This window comes from Balearica regulorum, chromosome 5 (assembly GCF_011004875.1).
Source record: "Balearica regulorum gibbericeps isolate bBalReg1 chromosome 5, bBalReg1.pri, whole genome shotgun sequence".
In the NCBI taxonomy this organism is placed as follows: domain Eukaryota; kingdom Metazoa; phylum Chordata; class Aves; order Gruiformes; family Gruidae; genus Balearica; species Balearica regulorum.
In genome coordinates this window covers 69,558,114-69,572,616 of record NC_046188.1, presented here as the reverse complement: position 1 = coordinate 69,572,616, position 14,503 = coordinate 69,558,114, and the positions used below count along the sequence as shown (strand labels likewise).

The window sequence follows — 14,503 nt, the reverse complement described above, 5'->3', positions numbered from 1 at the left end:
CTCTTCCCCTCACGGCCCGGGGGGGGAACCTGCTCTCCCACCGCAGGGAAGGCCCCGCCGGTGCGGGGGGGGGGGGGGGGGCTGCCAGCCCCTCCGCCGGGGCCGCCCCCGCCGACCCAGGGTGCGGGGGTCGCCGCCGCCCTCCCGCCTCCCCTCACCTCTCTGCTGCCGCCGCCAGCGACGCAGGCCCAGGGCCGCCACCGCCTCCATCCCGGGGGCCTCGCGGCCCCCCGATTCTCTAACACCGCCTCCGCCCGTGCAGGGGCCGCCCCCGCCCGTGCCGGGCCGCCCACTGCGTCAGCTTCGTAAGGGCCGCTACGCACCCAGCGGTCACCATGGCGACGGCTGGAGCGGAGTTGGGGGGGGGGGCCGAAGAGCGTTAAGTACGGGAGGCGGCGGCGCCCCCTGGCGGGCCCGAGGTGGCTGCGCGGGCGGGCCGGGCCTTTCCGCCGCGGGCTGAGGGGAGCGGCTCCACCGGCGAGGAACGCGGGGCCACCCCTGGCCCGGCCGCCCTCGCCCCCACCTCGGGGGGACCCAAGCCCGGCCAGGACCCGCTCACAACCATCTTCCGCCTCCCCTGCTTGGAGCCCAGGGCCCCCTGAGGGAGCCCGTTCCCTCCCACTGCTCAACACAGCCAGGGACCACCCCCCCACCCCCTTAATCCCACTCTGGGCAGCAGAGCAATTTTATTCCCCCCAGCAACGCCATCCACTGCTCTCAGGAAACCTTTGGCACTGCTTTTCAGAGGGAAGCTGGCCATACCTGGCTCTCCCAACATCCTTCCCTGAGAAGGACCCCTCAGCACAACATGGAAGCCTCTTCCCTCACAGACCCTCCCCCCCAGGCCAGGACCCTGCTCCACTACACCCTGCCAGGGCAGCTACAGGCCCGTGTCCACGCTTGGCACACCTCTTCCAATGTCCCCGGGCTTGAAATTTAATCACCTTTTAATCACAAGGCTTCAAAACTTGACTGAAATGGAAATAAGGTTTTGCTGTCTGTAACCACTTACAGCTCTGTGGCCCAGATGGCTGGTGCTCTCAGGTGATCTGAGTGCAATTCCCTCCTGCATACACTTACCAACAAAATCCTCGTAAGGATGGACACACCGTAACAGCCTTCCCCTGGTTATGGCGTTTGGGTGGGAAGAAGGACAGCAGCAGGTTGGACATAGCAGTGACCTCACCACAGCAAGTACCGAAATATCAGCCAAGGACATAATTGAGATGCTCTTACTGCAGAAGACTAGAAAAGTAGCAAAAAAGTCTCCTGTGGGTAGGAATACATGTCCCAGAAAACAGCTAAGCTCATTCAGCAGGGGATAGCAGCACATACCCATCTGTCCATTCCTCCTTAAAGCAAATAGAACAGCCTTCAAATGGTCTGCTCAGTGATACCTTGAAAATAAAATAGCTTGACAGTACTACAGGTGGTAGAAAAACATTCAGCAAAAGCTTTGAAGCACTGGCATTCATTTATGCTGAGGTCTTTGTGTACCGCTCAGGCATAAAAATCACACTCACACTCATTTTAAGTCCCTTTATCTTGGCAGACAGGTGTAAAGTGGCTCTGGTTTAGATGAAAAGCTGGTGCCAAATATAGTATTTAGACAAATCATTTTATCCCACATGTGGCACTTCCAAGGACTTCCTTCAGCACGAAGCATTCTCAGCAGAGCGGTGCCAAGGCAGAGGGCAGACACTCCTAGAAGCACCGAAACCTAGAGAAGACAAGCAAGAAGCTCAGGAAAACTCTGACTATTTTATTAATGAAAATACAATCAGTAGCCATTCAAGATTTTCAAGTGGTGGTATGGAGTACGTACCAACCCAATTAACATACAACAAGTCATCACAAGCAATTAGTCTCATCCAGCTCAGGCTTCTACCTGCGAGCAGCCCCAACTGTCTGTATTAACTCAGTTCCACAAAAGAACTGCCAGTTAGCAAGGGCTGGACTGTATTTATAGCACCGCTCCAGCAACAGAGCGCATCACAGCTAGCGGCAGTTCTTTCTTTCCAGGCTCCTATATGGCAGTAACACAATTTACAAACAAATTTGGATTTTGTTTTGTGTAAGCCTGTTTCCTTAACACTCCCTCAAGTGTTAAGGGAAGGACTTAACACCCTTCAGAAATCCCGCGTCTCTGCCCTCTCGAAGGGCATTGCCCTCCATCACGGCATGCGAGGGCGGGTGGCAGAGCACTCCGGGTAATAAATACTTGCCAGGAAAAAAAAAAGCTGCTTAAGACGTTAATGGGAGTGCATCACAAGAGAGATGGGATGTTCACTAAGCCACCAGAGAACCATTTTAATCCTGCTGAACCCAGTCCCCACCTACACCCTTTGTAGCAAAAACATTAACTTACAGGTTTCCCAACCTGGGGAAAATGAAAGAGTTTGGGTTTGAGTGCCCAGGGCAATGGCACAGAGAAGTACGTGCATCAGTGACAAGTCCTACATCTTAGGAGAGATGTGAGAGAGCAGAGTTACAGCAGACATCTATCAGCTGGGTTATCACAGCAGATAGCTCGGAAACAAGCCTGCTTTATCACCTCTCCATCAGGACATCACCTCCACTGACACACCACCACGGTTTTCACAATCAAACCTTCAGCAGCAACCCTGCCTTCATAAATTGCTGGCCCTCACCATCCCTCCTCACCCTTGGACCGTTCTGCAGTCTGTGCAGTGAAGCTTGGCTGAAGAATAACCCAGGAAAACGAGGGCAGGGGACATTCTCTGTGGTGATCTTTAAGCTAGAACATGTCATACCTCAACCACACAGGCTGGTCTGTCTCCACAGCCTTGGAATCCCTGGTATCAGCTCTCCAGGAGAAGTGAAAAGTCCGGATCTTGGGAGAACTCCTGAGATCTCTGCAACATGCCAGCAGCGCACGGGAAGGATGCAATTGATGAGGAACCCATCTGGCTTTGCTGATCTTGGTGTCCTGAAGAAAGCCAGTGGGATTCAGGGGTTAAGGATCACATTCTCCTAAACCTAAAAGCAAAACAAAGCCCTCTCCAGGAAACTGGGAAAAGTAACAAGGCTCAAGTGTACAGACCCAGGAGCCATCAGCTACCAAAAATAGCTGTGTACATGGGAAGCTTATTATTATTATTATTCAGTTTGTTTTAGTTACCACCACCCCCAAGCACAGCACATCCAATCTCACTGCTCTTAATCCTGCTCCTGCTTGCCTCCCAGTCAGAGCCAGACACTTTGTTACTCCCATGGTAACAATCCCTTCTCCTCCTCAATCTCAACCCTGCCAGATTCCCTGAACTGCTCCATGAGGATTACAATAAAATCATAGGAAAAAAATATTAACAAGCCTACACGGGATCTCCTGAGAGCGCAGTAGTCTCCTTGACGGTGGTTCAAGCATCCAGGCTACCCAGCCGCCTCCCATCTCCTGTCCAAGCCCTGCAAAACACCAAACCAGGGTGAAGCCCATCACCCCTGCAGCAGCCGCAGGCATTGCCCCAGGTTCATCTCTCTTCCCTTGCAGGCTAAAACTGCCTTGAGGTCACTTTTTGCATTAGCACAAACTCTCACCACCAAATGACCATCCCACAGCTTCTTCCACCGCGTGCATCAGGAAATAAAGCCATCGCTTTGCTGCTTGTGAGAGGGTACGAGATGCCTGAGCAGCGAGCAGGCAGAAAACAGCCCCTCCAGCCCTTGCAGAGGACCCTCTGGGTGACGGTTGCTATTTCACATGGCTAAATTCAGCAGGGTGACCGCAACAAGTGCCTTGGCAAATGTTTCTGTCTCAAAGGGAGGGTCACTGGGGACAGACCACCACCAAAAGATGAACAACATTACCCCAATATTCCCTTCAGAGGCAAACACCCCGGTACCTCACCCACCATCTCTCTTGGGAGTGTCAGTCAACCATATTTCCACAGAAAAGTACCACCAAATCAGAGAAACACCACACAGTTTCCTTCAGATGATGCCAAAGCCAGATACAACCGAAATTTGGGAAGCGCTTTTAAAAACCAAAGCAAGAGGGATCCCTGTCCCCCATTTCCATTGGATCAAGCGTGAAGCGCTCGCGTTTGCTTCCAGCGCCCGTGGTGGCTGTGCCTCCCCAGCCCGCCTGTCAGCTCTCCTTCACTCCCCAGCGCTATTCCTGCCTGCAGTTAGCCAGAGCCATCAGCCTCCATCGCCTGCTACCAAACTGTTTCTAAACCAGCGCCTTCGGGCTGATCCTGCTTGGCTTAGGAGAAGCTCCACACACACCAGCTACCCAGGTCTGTCATTATCCACCATCAGATCTCCCCAGAAACCTGCTCTGCCTTGATGCCTGTAATCCCAACACACAAAGCCACCACATCCCAGACTCCTTCCTCACTCTCCTGTCCCCTGCACTGGCACCGTACAGCTCTCAAGGCAGGGACTAGCGGGTGCTAATGCCCCCACAGCAGGACCAGCTGCTGCAAACACCATTACTCAAGTCTTAACTAAAAATCACTATCCTAATGAAGGTGCTTCTCCTGTGCTCAGTCTGTTTGCAGAAGAAAAGTCTCTCCTTAGCTGGGTCAGAGCCTTCCACAGTTCCTCCAGGCACCAGGACATACCTTGGAGGGGTACCACGCTGCTGGGCCAAGCACAGTCACTCCTCCACTCCCATCTCCCCACACCACATCTGGAACTCTGCACCCAGCCTCCCCTCCTGTTTAACAGACAGCTCGTTAGCATTTTACAGGCATATGTCCAGCTAAGCTAGCCAGCAGCAGCACCCATGTAACAGCCCGGGTGGTGGCACAAGTCAAAGCAGGGATACTGCTGATCCAAATACTGCACAGGTACCACTGTCAGGGCCCCCAGGAGAGGTGTTTGGTTCCCGTTGGGGACAAACACAAACTCCCACTCCATGCAAGCTGGGTGCCTGGCCCCCATTCACGCCTTTTGAAAGGCGAGAGGCTGGTCTAATATGGAGCAGCCCAAGCGGCTGGATTCGCTCCTGGCCCACCCTGTGTGTCTGAACCCCTAAAACCAGTTAATGCCTACTGTAATCTAAGGCTCATTTCAGAGATGAGACCTCTCCAGCCTCAGCCACTCTAACCTGGGGACAGTTGCGCTGGAGATAAGCTGAAAGCACAAAGTCAGGCTCTTAGCCTGACACACCGGGGTTTGCAGATGGCTCTGGGAGCTGAAGTGCCACCCAAAGGCAGGGCAGGACTCTGTACTCACGGGGGTGGCAAACCCCTGCCGTGCACATGAAGAGAAGACCATTGCCGAGTTCCCATTGCCTGCAAGCCGGGCAGAGCACTGCTGGCATATTCCTGGCCAGCTCCTTCTCTCGGGCACAGCTCTTTCCTTTCGCACCAGCAGAGACAGCGTGCTGGTGAGCTGCCTCTTTTGCCCAGCCGTGAGGTTTCCAAGCTCTGCCTCAGCAGGTGAGACCACGTTTCCAGCCACAAAGCTGCTTTCTCAGGCACTGCTTTGCAGGATCCCTCCCCTTCTGCAAGCCATGTCCCATGCAGGGAGCCAGGGCACTACATGCCTTTACAATGCTGTGGGTTCGCTTTTGGCATATAGTAAATACATACGTGTGCACACATATTTATTTTACTGGCCTTGACAGAAAGCCCAGAAACGATATCTCCCCCAGGTTGCATTTGGTAATTCAGCACAGCCCTTGCTGCTAATGATTCCAAGCACAAACTCATCCTCCAGCTGCTTTTCTAAATTTGTGCCAGATCTAACTATGGAAGCCAAGCCTCAAAGACTTGCTATAAATCCCGCCAGCGCTTCCCCCTCCCAAGGACATTATCCAGCATTACCCAAGCTGTGACTCTTCAGCCCAGAAATTTCTCACTGGTAAATAGCCATCTCCACTGAAGAGGAACATTAAATAACCTTTCACTGGAGTTCTCCCACTGCTGCTGAGGCTGCTTAGCAAAGCTCAGGGCCTTTTCCTGCCCAGTAGGCTGCAGGTGGCTTCTCCATCAGAGACAAGCGGGTGAGTGGTTAGAGCAGCGCTCTGGGCTGTTGCTACATTTGCCATCATCTTCCAGCTCTGTTGCACGCTCCCTCTCGGACAAACCCCTCATCCTCAGCAAACTGTGTGTTGCCCTGTGCTGAAGTTTGCATTTTCACCTTGGATTGTAAAGCCTCATGGTTTTGCAGGAAAAAAAAAAAAAAGGAAGCATAGAAATGAACCCTAAAGGCTCAGTGGGGAGGAAAATGCAAACCCACAAGCTCTCCATTCTGGCAACCCGACTCACAATGTTGTGTTTGCAGTGCTGGCAGCCCAGAGGCTCCTGCTTCATCACAGCACTGCCTAATTCAGGTGCAATAACATGGCATTTTATCTGCTTGACCCCCCCCCCCCCCCCATATTCCTACATGCTCTCTTACTTCTCACCACCCACCTTTCAAATGCCCTTGGCTCCATCCTCTTTGCTAAAAACCTCATTTGGAAGGAAAGCTCTAGCCCAGAAAATGAATCAGGATTTTTTAACAGGAGCTTTAGGGATGTGGGATGCATTCACCCCCGCAAGCAGGAGAGCTGGCCTTTTCCCAGGGCTCCGCGGGACTCGGTCAGGTGGCATTAACACAGCTTCCCTGCAGAGGAACACTGGCCGAGATACCAAACCATGAGAATTCAGCCCATGGCATGACCAAGAACGAGCTGCTTCCTGATTGTCAGTAGCTTGCTAACCTCCTGTGACAGAAATCACTGCAGCAGGATAGGAAAGTTTACAGTTCAGCTGTGTTGTGCCTGTCAGTGCTAGAGAGAAGCGGTTGTAAGAGAGCACCGAGTCTGCCTCTTCCTCACCGAGCAGCACCTGCAGCCTCCCAGGCTCTCTAGGAAGCAAGAGGGGCCACAAATACCGCTTGTCGGATGTGGGCACCGCACAGAGGATGCAGATGCTGCGCAGAGGATGCCACACACACACACCCCCCGTTTGCCATATCTCTGGACATCAGTCAGATGCAATTAAAAAGCAGCAGCTGGAGCCAGGGCACTTGGATAATTTCATTAGGCCAAATGCTCTCCCTTCTCTGCTTGCTCAGAAACCTGCACTCGCTTCTGGAGGCAATTCTTAGCAGGGCTGAGGCAGTTGTACTGAACCAGAAGGTTTCACATCAAGGATTCCTCTCTGGCTCTGCTCCTGGCTCTTTTCCCACTCCTCACACCAGGCTGCAGAGCCATCCCTCAGTTCTCCAGGACCTCAAAGACCTTTCTAACCCACTTGGCTTTAGCCCAGCTCTGAACTGCCAGAGGGGGAGTCTCTGCTCTCGCCTGGAGACTGTACTTCCCATTGAGATCCTAATCCTCCTCGTAGTATTAGTTAAAGCACAGTTCCTCCACAAAGCAGTGCGCAGAGGTGTTGGGATCACAGCCCATCAGGCAGATGGGAGAGGGGCCTAGGAGCAAAGTAGACATTGCTATTATGAAAACCAATATCCTGGAATAATTCTCCTACAGAGAATTCCCAGTTTTCTCTTGCAGGTAACAGCTCCCTTTTGTAAAGCCCACGAAAGCTAGCAGAGCATCGCATCCTCCCTCCCTCAAATACGGGTTGTTTGGTACTGACAGCAGCAACTGAGATGTCACCACTGTGCCTTGAGTCCGCAAGATGCTCTTGGTTTTGCAGAGGGCAGCCGACCTCCCAGCGGATTTCTGCTCTGGCAGAGCCCTGCTGTGCCACAGTGAGAGATGTGGGGCAGGTTTTGGTTTTACGGTGTGCCAACAGCCTTATCCTTACTCCAGAAGTACAAATCAACCCAGCTGAGGTATTGCATCCCATTTCTGATGGGAAAAGAACAGCAAAACCCAGGCTGATCCTTCCTCGTGCACCTTTGGGTCAAACCACAGCAGAGGGAAACAGCAGAAAGAGGTAACAAACTGTGAGCAGCAAGGGGGAAGCAGCAGGGCTGTTAAGCAGAGGTGCTGGATTCCTCTGCAGGCTCGTGCCAGGGAGCAGAGACAACACAAGGAAGGGTGAGTCTGAGCAGACAGTGCTGGAAATGAAGTTGCTCGGCTGCGTTGGCCACACTCAGAGCAGAGCTGATGGGTGTGCAAGCGTTGAGAGATGGGGTGCTGGGACCACCCTGAGCCCCAGCTGCCCACATTTCCCCTCGGCTGCTGTAATTTAAGCTATTTTGTTCTGGAAGTCACTAGTTCAGTACCCACATCATCAGCCAAACCAGCAGCTATCAAATTAACAGATGTCGCAGCTCCAGATCTCCAAAGCCTCTTCCCTAAGAATTACTATTTAATCTTTATCCTGCAACAGGCAGCCCGGCAGGTCAGACCCCAGATGTGCTGCGGACGTAAATAGTGCCAGTCCCTGCTCAGCCCCAAAAACACACCACAGGCTGAGGAGGCAGCACATGGATCAGGATGAAGGTGAAGGAAAAGGAACTGGAAAAGATCAGGCTGGAAAGAAATAGCCAGCAGGCAGGCACAGAAAGCAGAGCTCGCCCAGAACGTGAGCAAACACAGAGCCTGTCAAAACACAGACACGGACATGTCCCCCGCGTGGGAGGGCGTCGTGTTCCTGGGTAAGGAGTCTGTGCAGTGACAAGCAAGAGGGATGATCCAGAGAGCCAAACGCAGGCAAAAAGGGAAACGAGAGAGGGTCTGACAGTCAGGATCTGCTTCAGATACTTAATGAAGGAGAAAAGGACGAATGGTTGCTAAGGGAAATGGGACAGATGGCTGGCACAGAGAACTTGCTGACTCTTGGAGACTTAAAACTCTTTTTTTTTGGGGGGTGGGGGGGTGGCAGAGGCGAGCAGGCAAACATGCAGCAGCAAGAGCGAGAAGATGACCACTTCCCCCTTTCCCTCCGCCTGAGTGTCAGGGTAGATCATCTCAGAATGAAAAAGGTCACAGAAGCAGCAGGAGACAAGATGCACTTGCACTTCAGCTCATCAAAAGCTTCCCCCCACCACCACCAGCTCTTCATCCCACTCCTCTTCAAGAGGCCACGGACACCATCCCCGCGCTCCCAGGCTGGGTACGCCACGGGCAAGTCGCAGCACTGCCACGCAACAGCAAGCCCCGGGACAGCAACCGGGCAAAGTCACAGCTCCAAGAGAGGGGAAAGCCAAGGGGATGCTGGCTCTGGAGATCAGGCTGTCTGTAAAATACCATAGCTCCTGGACATGCTGTCTCAGATACATTTACACCTCTCCCTGACATTTAAAACCATCTGAGCCTTTTGGCTTCTGCTGCTGTCATCCCTGTGCCAGGTCTTTTCTGGCTCTAAAAGTCCCCGACTTGATTTCCCTGTAAAGACAGCCCTCCCAACAGGTCTCAAACCGCAGTGGCAGGGCGAGGGGAAAGCGGGGAGAGGGTGGGAGTTTCTGCTACCATGTCATTCGCTGGGGGTGGGAGGGGTGCCAAGACTCTGTCAAATCCTGACGGCCATAAACAAGTCTCTGAAGGAAAGAGCTGAAAAGAAAAAAGAAGAAGAAAAAAGAACCAACCTCGGCAGCAAAGGCGGCAGAACTCACGAAGACACACGCATCGCTGCGTAACGCCGAACAGAGCGGCTCTGTGCTGGGATTTGAGGGGTGCAAGGTCTAACAGGCAGGGCTGTGGGTTTGGGGAACCTCTGCTCCCCCCAAGCTGGAGCATGCTGCCTCCTGTCCCCCCCCCCCCCAGCAGCTCTCATGCCCACCACAGCATGCTGTAAAACTTGTGAAGCAAGGGAGGGCTCTAGGGACAGCAATCGTGACTCTGCCATCCAAATTACTGTCACAGGCGCCTCTTGGACTTGAAATCACCCCAGAAGGTCCACAAGGAGCTGCAGATCTCAACAGTTCGGTAAGCAAGCGCCCGCCCGGGGGCCCTCACCGGGCACTGGTTCCCAAGCAAGCCCACGTCCCTGCACATACGCACACAGCCCTGGGGGGAGTCCCGAGCAGCGGGGACAAGATCAGCCACTTCACAGGATTGTTCCGCTCCTGATGCCAAGCAGAGGAGGAAGAATTTGCTCCGGCCACCTCAACACCACACAGAGCACCTCTGCATCCCTGCGGCTGCGCCAGGAGAAACAGCAGCCACCGCTATGGAAAACATCCTCAGATATTTCGAGGAAGCTGATGCTCAGCAGAGGGAGGATGCACCACTGCCGGGGCAGGACACAGGACATGCCACCGTCACTCTCTGGCTTTGCTGTGAGATAGCTTTGGGCTACTGTGGATAACCAGGGCCAGTAGCAAGGAGGGGAAAAGATGAGGAGGGGTGCGAGTGCCAGCTCGGAGCCGCTCGTCCAGACCGTTCAGCTGGCTGTGTAGGCAGCTACATCTTGGAGCTACGTTCAAAGAAGCTGCACATATCAGCAGCTACCATATTGCGTGCCAAACTGCCACGGCTGCTGTTGAGATAAACCCACACAAACAAACAGATGCTTAGACAAGCCAAGAAGATATAATATATCAGCACCACTCACATGCCATGGACTGTCCCCAGACTGGCCGCTCTCCAGCTTGTCCTCTCCTGGTGGTCCTGTCAGGGAGGAGAAGTCATCAGCACAGCTTGTCCCCGTACATCAGGGCAATGGGGGGCTTTGCCAGGAGCACACACAGTCCCCCTCCTTGCCAGCCCCTTCTGTGCCTATGTGACAGCAGCTCAAATTCAAGTTCAGGCATGCAGCAGCGAGCAGGAATGCCTGGGTGTTGAGTGGTAGAGCATGGAGAGGAGCATCTGCAACCAGGGCAGGGGGATTACAGCTCTGCTCTGCCCCTGGGGACAGGGGAACAAGCCTCACATACACAGCCTTGCCCCAATCAGCGAGACTTGCGTGAGACACGCTCACTGCAGCGAGGGCAGACTGATTTGGCCACTTCCAAGCAGGACACGAAGTTCACAGTGAGCACAGCAGCCTGCTAGCTGGTGAGACACACCATCGCTGACAGCCACAGCCGTGCTTGGCCTCCACATTGGCAGTCAAAACCAGCCTCCCCCGTGACACTAACATGGCACCTCTCACTGGCAGAAAACTGCCTTAAAAGCAAATAAGTATTTCAGAAAACCCCTGGAGAGCCCATGCATAGGTGGCTGGGCATTCAGGCACATCCAGAGCTCACTCAAGCACAGAAAGACTCAAGCATTTTTTCCAAGTCCTTTCTCCTCACCCTACAACCACCAAAATACCAAGGACATGAACAAAAGTAAATGCAGAGGCTAAAAAAAAAAAGGACGTAACCCAAACCTTTTGCTTTCTCTGCCCACGCACTCCAGAGCCTGCACCCACGAGGACTTCAATGTCCCTTCTGCCTCCAGCTCAGCCCTACCAGCTGCCTGGCAGCTAACGGGGGCACCACCTTCCCCTTCCCCTCCTGCACAGGGCACTGCAGCGGGCAGCAAGCCCTCCCCCCCCCCCCTTTTTTGGGGCAGAGGGACAGGCAGTTGTGCTCTGTCCACCTCTGGCAGGCACGGGGCCAGGGACGTGCGGGCGTCACGGCTGCCAACTGCCTGGATGTTGGCACAGCAACTCCAACTGTGACAGGGCTGTCCTGCAAATGAGCTTGGCAAGATGTTAAGAGCCTGATTTTCAGAATTAGGCTGATGTAATTACTCATCCTAAAAGCACTGGCCTCAGCTGCTCGCGGTGACACCGATTACACACCCAGCACCACACAGTTGCTGCCTGCTGTTGCTGCCCAGTCACCCGAGTACGCCGGTACTACAGCCATTCACCGAGCACAGCCCAGGCACAAAGTCCTTCCACCAGAGGCTTATTGCCACCAGCCCGGGGCTCGGCACAGGCACGAGGTGACACCGCGTGGAGCTGGGAGGGCTCCTGCTCTCACTGCTGCTGGGACGGCCTCACCGCGATGTTGGGGTGCGGGCACGCTTCAGTCGTGAGCCCCCCCTGCCCCGGGGTCTGCATCCCGGAGCAGTCACGCAGCTGGGGATCACGCCACCGACGCAGCCCTGCGTGCAAAGCAGAGCTTTAACAGAGTCTCTCCTTGAAATGTTTTTTTGCCTGGTCACCAGCCGGGTTATCAGTGACACTGACTCATCCTCAGAAGTGCTCTTGCTGCCAGCTGCACTCCAGATCATATCAGCCAGCAATCCCAATGCACCTCCTTGCCTCCTCCCTGCCAGATTCTCCCAGCCCATGAGGGAGCATCCCTGGCTCTGCCAGCCACCTGCTTCTCCTAACCAGAGCCTGGCTGGGACACCAGCAGTGTGTCCTCCCAGGGTCAGGGAAGCACACCACTTGTGCATTATGGTGACATTACAGCAGGACTCAAGTCACCCCAGGACTGCAGTTTGGGGTCCAGTCACAAAAAGCATCAAATGAGAGCAGGAAAAGGTTTTATGGCCACACAGCTGGGTTTAACACCCTACAACCAGGCTACAAGCAGCTCAACCAGAAAGGGCACAGGGCTGTGCTCACACCTCAGACTGGTGCAAGTCACAGCCAGGCAGTGCTAAAAGGAGAAAAAGTTATTTGGGAAGAAGGTGGAGGGAAAAGCCTTGGTCCACCCACATGGCCACATGCTGCAGACAGGCTTCAGGAGGCAACTCACCTTCCTCTGACGCAGCAGAGCCCCATGGTACAGCCATCCCTGCAGACACAGCAAAGAGTACCAGGGGTCAGACCACTCTCTCCCTAAGGAGCTCCTGCCTGCCCTGCCTGCTCTTTTATCAGGGCAGCCCAGCCCAGCACTCATCTGCTCCAGGTGGGAGGCTGATGCACAGCACCGGGGCTAAGTGGTGAAGGCAGCTGGGGCTCCGCCCTGCCTCCAGCACGCTGCTGTGAGCAGGAAAAGCTTTCTACCAAGGGCAGAGAATCCTCAAACTGAGAGCGATTTGAAGATGCTGGAGCCCGCGTTCAGCCTGCACACACACGAGCCTTCCCGCTGCCCCCTGTCCGTCCATCTGTCCGTCCATCCCTGACAACGCCATGCCTTCACCCCCCTCACCCTGCCACCCCGGCATTAGCTTCCCGCCTTTCAGCTTGTTCCAGTCTCAATGGGATAATGGGCGCATCTGATTTTTCCCTCCCACTCAGGTGTTTCCAAATCCCCTCCTCGTCAGGGCAGAGGCCGATTCTGCACGCCCCGGCCCCCGCGTAGGTGCAATGCAGAGACAGAGGCAGCTAATGAGGGAGCTCATTTAGCCACTCACATCGGTGACCTAGATACGTGGTGTGCTCTGCTCCCCTGCCTCGGTGCCTCTGTAATCCGTGGGGCACAAGTGGGATTTCGGGGGGGGGGAAGGGCCAGCCCCTCTCCATCCCGGGGCTGTACCTGCAGAGTCCTCCCTCCCTCCCTCTCCCCGCTTCCCAGGGGCTGCTCCTGCTCCCTGCGGTGCTCGTACCCCCCCCACCCCGAGCCCACAACACGGGGGCTGCAGCGTGGGGCTGCCACCCCACAGCAGCCCTGGGGAAGGGTTAGCCAGGCTCTGCTCCTGCCCACATCCCTTCTCCGTTCTGGGAAATGATCCCAGGGGAAAGAGGGGCCCGGGGCTGCTGGCAGCCACCCCGTCCCACCGCCCAGCCCTGCTCCAGGAGGGGGTCAAGGCCATCAGGGACCAGCCCGACCTCCCTGCAAGGAACACGAGCTTAGGGCAGCAAGGAGCAAGGGAAGGGGTGGCTGTGGTGGAATATTCCAGCATGGCAAGCCTCACCTCCTCGTCTTTGGCTGCTGCTTTTTAAAGACCGTTTCCCTTGGGACGATGCAGCTAATTTAGCCAGAGGTCAGTCTCCCTGGGTCAGGGCTGAGGAAGGATGCAAATGGGACAGCTTGCTATAAAAGGCAACTCGCAGCTGCCTTTTTTTTGCAGCCAGGTATTGATTTTTCCTTGTGTATCTGTAACTGGAGGGTACAGCGTGGGGGGCGGCTCTGCCTGCGTGGGAACCGGCCACCCCTTCCCGTGCAAGCTGGGTAGCAGAGTCGGGTACGATCCCGTCAGCATCGCATCCCGCTTGTATCAGCTGGAAAGGGTGTTGAGCAGAGGTGTAATGCCACCACGGGGTCCCAGCACCCGAAACGACCCCGACCCTACCCTGCTCCTCTCCCCTTGCTGCCAGCTACGCCTGCGACGCTGCCGGGCCCTGCTCCCTCCGTGGGGGACCGGCAGAGAGGGATTCCTGCAGCTGGTGCTGGGAATATGCACTTTAAGGGCATTGCCCATGGAAGAGCAACAACCTGCTGGGATGGGGACACCACGCATTTGGCACCGCCCCTTCGGGCATCCCCACGTTGCAGGGAACGGGGCACAGTGCTCTGCAAATGCAACCGCACGCTGCCCTGAGGGTCCCCGTTGTTCCCATTCCTCCTCTCCCCCCTCTTATTTTAAATACCTTTGCCAGCAAGGGGAAAAAAAAAAGAAATTGCTGCTCGCAGCAGAAGTGATTTTCCACTCGCAGCGTTCCTGCCTCGCTCCCCACGCTTGTACCCAGCCAGGGACCGTGGCCTGAAATCATATTTCGTGCATTAACTTAATGCCTTCCTGGAAGCCGGCAGAAACCCTACCCCAGCGTCACACCGGGCTCTTTTGGGGCGGCTGGTGGCT

The 14,503-nt window shown here is 55.0% G+C and overlaps 1 protein-coding gene across 1 annotated transcript in view; it reads right to left on the bottom strand.

Annotated features, from left to right (window-relative positions):
* The window catches only part of DAGLA (diacylglycerol lipase alpha), a 67,882-nt gene extending 67,611 nt beyond the window's left edge, over window positions 1–271 (bottom strand). The window contains exon 1 of the mRNA XM_075755515.1: window positions 159–271. The gene's annotated coding sequence lies outside the window, so the exon portion shown is untranslated. The remainder of the gene's footprint in view (window positions 1–158) is intronic.
* Window positions 272–14,503: the final 14,232 nt, after the last annotated feature.